This window comes from Oncorhynchus gorbuscha, linkage group LG17, assembly GCF_021184085.1.
Source record: "Oncorhynchus gorbuscha isolate QuinsamMale2020 ecotype Even-year linkage group LG17, OgorEven_v1.0, whole genome shotgun sequence".
Taxonomy (NCBI): Eukaryota; Metazoa; Chordata; class Actinopteri; order Salmoniformes; family Salmonidae; genus Oncorhynchus; species Oncorhynchus gorbuscha.
Genome location: NC_060189.1, coordinates 41,226,617 through 41,232,616, shown reverse-complemented (window position 1 = coordinate 41,232,616; position 6,000 = coordinate 41,226,617). Strand labels below are relative to the sequence as shown.

The 6,000-nt window shown below is 46.0% G+C and overlaps 1 protein-coding gene across 1 annotated transcript in view; it reads left to right on the top strand.

The window, feature by feature from the left end:
• The first annotated feature begins 4,852 nt into the window (after positions 1-4,852).
• The window catches only part of ston2 (stonin 2), a 65,396-nt gene continuing 64,248 nt past the window's right edge, over positions 4,853-6,000 (top strand). Inside the window, exon 1 of the mRNA XM_046308107.1 lies at positions 4,853-4,978. The gene's annotated coding sequence lies outside the window, so the exon portion shown is untranslated. The remainder of the gene's footprint in view (positions 4,979-6,000) is intronic.

The window sequence follows — 6,000 nt, the reverse complement described above, 5'->3', positions numbered from 1 at the left end:
TTTATCTGTCTCTTCCCTTCCACCTTCATGAGTCTCCATCCCATTTTTTTCTGTCCCTCCCTCCCTTTTCCTTATTTAACCCTCTTTGCCCATGCACAGCATCTATATCCACTTCCTCTCAAACGATAGTCTTGCAATATAGCTTTATTCAGTGGGGGAAAGGGGCAAGTGTCAATCGACATACAATTAATACATAACGGGAAAGATTTCCATGACTCTGGCGCTATCTACTGGCAAATGAGGAATGCACTCAATATTTCTGTTGATAAAGAGTCCTTAATTTCAAACCCACCATATACATTTACATTTAAGTCATTTAGCAGACGCTCTTATCCAGAGCGCCTCTAAATATCTACTGAATTTGTCAGTAGACCTATGCTACTAGTTTATGAAAAACACATCTAACAGCCTTATCGCACTGTCAATTGTGGCTCGGTGAAATACATACAAAATACATTTTGACAAAGGAAAAAAGGATGTTTAAAATATTTTGACATAGGGCAAAGTACATGAGGTCTGGGAATTTAACAAAAAGAAACACTGGCCAATAGGCTACATTTTAATCAGAAACTCACTTTATAGCAAAATAAAGACACCACAGTGACAATGAAAAAGTACGATAATACACTACATGGCCAAAAGTATGTGGACACCTGTTCAAACATCTCATTCCCGAAATCATGGACATTAATATAGAGTTGGTCCCCCCTTTGCTGCCTCCTTTCTTCTGGCAAGGCTTTCCACTAGATGTTGGAACCTTGCTGCGGGGTCTTGCTTTCATTCAGCCACAAGAGCATTAGTGAGGTCGGGCACCGATGTTTGGCGATTAGGCCTGGTTCGCAGTTGGCGTTCCAATTATTCTCAAATGTGTTCGATGGGGTTGAGGTCAGGGCTGTGCAGGCCAGTCAAGTTCTTCCAGACTGATCTTGACAAATTATTTCTGTATGAACCTCACTTTGTGCACGGGGGCATTGTCATGCTGAAACAGGAAAGACCTTTCCCCAAACTGTTGCCACAAAGTTGGAAGCACAGAATCATCTAGAATGTCATTGTATGCTGTAGCTTAACATTTCCCTTCACTGGAACTAAGGGGCTGAGCCCGAACCATGAAAAACAGCCCCAGACCATTATTTATCCTCCACCAAACTTTACAGTTGGCATTATGCATTCGGGCAGGCAGCGTTCTCCTGCGTTCTCCAAACCCAAATTCGTCTGTCGGACTGCCAGATGGTGAAGCGTAATTCATCACTCCACTGCTCCAGAGTCCAATGATATCAAGCCTTACACCCCTCCAGCCAACGCTTTCCATTGCGCATGGTGATTTTAGGCTTGTGTGCAGCAGCTCGGCCATGGAAACCCATTTCATGAAGCTCCCAATGAACAGTTATGAAATCAAATCAAATCATACTTTTCACATACACATGGTTAGCAGATGCTAATGTGAGTGTGGGTGAAATGCTTGTGCTTCTTGTTCCGACAATGCAGTAATATCTAACAAGTAATCTAACAATTCCACAACAACTACACACAAATCTAAAGGGGTGAATGAGAATATGTACATATAAATATATGGATGAGCGATGGCATAGGCAAGGTGCAATAAATCAAATCAAATCAAAGTTTATTTTTCACATGTGCCAAATACAACAGTGAAATGCTTACTTAAGGCTCTAACCAACAGTACATTTTTTAAAAAAGTATTAGGTGAGTAAAGGTGGTGAGTAAACAATAGGTAAGTAAAGAATTAAAAACATCAGCAAAAAGACTGAAAAATAACAGTAGCGATGCTATATACAATAGCGAGGCTATGACAGTAGTGAGGCTACATACAGGCACCGGTTGGTCAGGCTAATTGAGGTAGTATATAAATGAATGTATAGTTAAAGGGACTATGCATATATGATGAACAGAGAGTAGCAGCAGCATAAAAGATGGGTTGGGGGGCACATAATGCAAATAGCCCGGGTAGCCATACCTGTTCAGGAGTCTTAAGGCTTGGGGGTGAAAACTGTTGAGAAGTCTTTTTGTCCTAGACTTGGCACTCCGGTACCACTTGCCATGCAGTAGTAGAGAGAACAGTCTATGACTGGGGTGGCTGGGGTCTTTGACCATTTTTAGAGCCTTCCTCTGACACCGCCTGGTGTAGAGGTCCTGGATGGCAGGCAGCTTAGTCCCAGTGATGTACTGGGCCATTCGCACTACCCTCTGCAGTGCCTTGCGGTCGGAGGCCGAGCAGTTTCCATTACCAGGCAGTGATGCAACCATGCTCTCGATGTGGCAGCTGTAGAACCTTTTGAGGATCTGAGGACCCATGCCAAATCTTTTAAGTTTCCTAAGGGGGAATAGGCTTTGTCGTGCCCTCTTCACGACTGCCTTGGTGTGTTTGGACCATTCTAGTTTGTTGGTGATGTGGACACCAAGGAACTTGAAGCTCTCAACCTGCTCCACTACTGCCCCGTCGATGAGTATGGGGGCGTGCTCGGTCCTCCTTTTCCTATAGTTCACAATCATCTCCTTAGTCTTGATCACGTTGAGGAATATGTTGTTAGCTTGCACCACCCGGCCAGGTTTCTGACCTCCTCCCTATAGGCTGTCTCGTTGTTGTTGGTGATCATTGCTACCACTGTTGCGTCATCTGCACACTTAATGACGGTGTTGGAGTCGTGCCTGGCCATGCAGTCGTGGGTGAACTGGGAGTACAGGAGGGGACTGAGCACATGTAACCGATGTGAAATGGCTAGCTAGTTCGCGGGGTGCGCGCTAATAGTGTTTCAATCGGTGACGTCACTCGCTCTGAGACCTTGAAGTAGTTGTTCCCCTTGCTCTGCAAGGGCCACGGCTTTCGTGGAGCGATGGGTAATGATGCTTCGAGGGTGGCTGTTATCTATGCGTGCAAAGGTTCCCTGGTTCAAGCCCAGGTAGGGGATAGGAGAGGGATGAAAGCTATACTGTTACATTGATGCTGTTGACCTGGATCACTGGTTGCTGTGGAAAAGGAGGAGGTCAAAAATGGGTGTGAGTGTAACTGATGTGAAATGGCTAGCTAGTTAGCGGCTGCAGCTTTTGTGGAGCGATGTAACGATGTATTCGAGGGTGGCTGTTGTCTATGTGTGCAGAGGGTCCCTGGTTCGAGCCCAGGTAGGGGCTAGGAGAGGGATGGTTACACCCCTGAGGGGCTCCACTGTTGAGGATCAGCATGGCAGATGTGTTGTTACCTATCCTCACCACCTGGGGGCGGCCCGTCAGGTAGTACAGGATCCAGTTGCAGAGGGAGGTGTTTAGTCCCAGGATCCTTAGTTTAGTGATGAGCTTTGAGGGTACTATGGTGTTGAAAGCTGAGCTGTAGTTAATGAATAGCATTCTCACGTAGGTGTTCCTTTTGTCCAGGTGGGAAAGGGCAGTGTGGAGTGCAATAGAGATTGCATCATCTGTGGATCTGTTTGGGCGGTATGCAAATTAGAGCGGGTCTAGGGTTTCTGGGATAATGGTGTTGATGTGAGCCATTACCAGCATTTCAAAGCACTTCATGGCTACGGACGTGAGTGCTATGGGTCTGTAGTCATTTAGGGAGGTTGCCTTCGGGTTCTTGGGCACAGGTTGCCTTCGTGTTCTATGGTGGTCTGCTTGAAACATGTTGTTATTACAGACTCAATCAGGGACATGTTGAAAATGTCAGTGATAGATGGTATAAAATACAGTATACACATATGATATGAGTGATGTAAGATATGTAAACATGATTAAAATGGCATTATTTAAAGTGGCATTGTTTAAAGTGACGAGTGATCCATTTATTAAAGTGGCCAGTGATTGGGTCTCAATGTAGGCAGCAGCCTCTCTGAGTTAGTGATTGCTGTTTAGCAGTCTGATGGCCTTGAGATAGAAGCTGTTTTTCAGACGCTTGGTCCCAGATTTGATGCACCTGTACTGACCTCAGCTTCTGGATGGTAGCGGTGTGAAGTGGTTCGGGTGGTTGTTGTCCTTAATGATCTTGTTGGCCTTCCTGTGACATCGGGTGCTGTAGCTGTCATGGAGGGCAGGTAGTTGTGCACGCCGAGGAAATTAAAACGTTCCACCTTCTCCACTGCTGTCCCTTCGATGTGGATAAGGGGGTGCGCCCTCTGCTGTTTCCTGAAGTCCACGATCATCTCCTTTGTTTTGTTGATGTTGAGTGAGAGGTTGTTTTCCTGACACTACACTCCAAGTGCCCTGCTGTCTCTACGTTGTTGATAATCAAGACACTACTGTTGTGTCGTCTACTAACTTGATGATTGAGTTGGAAGCGTGCATGGTTATGCAGTAGTGGGTTAACAGGGAGTACAGGAGGGGGCTGAGCACGCACCCATGTGGGGCCCCAGTGTTGCGGGTCAAGTTCTTGTGGTAACGTTGCTTCCAGTGGCAATTTGGAACTCACCTTGGTTGCAGAGGCAGATTGGAACTCAGTAGTGAGTGTTGCAACCGAGGACAGACACCCTAAGCACTTCAGCACTTGGCTATCACGTTCTGTGAGCTTGTGTGGCCTACCACTTCCTAGCCAAGCTGTTGTTGCTCCTAGACATTTTCACTTCCCAGTGACAGCACTTGCAGCTGACCAGCCGGCTCTAGCCGGCCATAAATGTTTGTCTATGGAGATTGCATGGCCATGCACTCAATTTTATATGCATGTCAGCAACGTGTGCTGCAATAGCCGAATCCACTAATTTGAATAGGGTGTCAACATACTTTTCGCCATGAAGTGTATAATAATGACTTCCTCTTCACACAGATAAACAAATAATAATAGCTGTTTTATTGTTCACGTCGACATGTGAGTATTTCACGTTAGGCGATTGACCAATCACAAGCCGCGAGGGCAGCGCATGGTGCGTGCCCAATCCTTCCGCGTCACCGGTCTCACTCTCCGGGTCTCGTTCTGGTCGACAGTCTGGCTCACTGGAACACGGAGAGACTGCAGCGCATATAACATCAAACAATATAGGTACGTAAACATTGAATTATTTGTTTATCCCAAATCATTTTATATCACCTTTCCATGTAAGGCTACCGGGCTACGTTGTTGCCAAGTGTTGCTCTTTCTCGAAGTTAGTAGAGGCTCTGATTCGTTGTGTGTCTGTGATACAATGTTGCGTGCAAGTGCGACAGGGCAAATCGGGTCGGTCAGTTGATCAACAGGTTGTTGCAGAGAAAGCCAACTGCCGTGAGTGTCGATCGAGAATCTGTCCGTAACCTGGTTGGAGAGTGAGAGGAAGTTATTATTCTATACCAAGACTGTGGGCAAACTTGAGTCTCTTGATCAATGCTTGCAGGATTCTGTCAATAGTTGCAGAGGAGTAGCCTAAAGCATGTATTGGGTAATGGCCGCTAAATACATCCCACACTAACTGGTTTATATAGTCAATGGAATACACCAGACTACTTAGCCTACAGTTTAAATTGTGGAAATAGTCGGTTACGCTGATACATTGCCATAGCTCTCCTACATTGCGTTACCCTTATATGCCAAAACAGGTAGAAAGTAGTCTGAAGCAAAGTAAACAGACTAACATACAGACCAACTGTAGTAGTGCTAGTTATTTAGCATGTCCCTGTGACTTTATGTCAACATTGTGCCAGCAGTATGTTTACATAGCGGAGGGGGGTAGGGAGCATGCCACAGCAGAAATGATGAGGAGGGGGGTTCGGGGTCACTGCCGAATGCTATCACAACTATGTGACAGACTTACTGATGGAAGTGTGTGTGTGTTTAGACACTACCCCCACACAAACATATGGTTGACAGTGCATGTCTGGACCCTTGGCCTGGCAGTGGTGTGTGTGTCTCGGCTGGGCGCTGAGTCAGGGTTTGGAGTGCGCCCAGGGTTAGAACAATCCACCCCTCTGTTCTCCTCCTTCGTTGACTCCCTATATCCCTCTCTCCTTACCTATCCCTTCATACTCTCACCCCTCTATCCCTACTTTCACTCACATCTCTAATCGCTTGCACTCTATATCATCTGTATC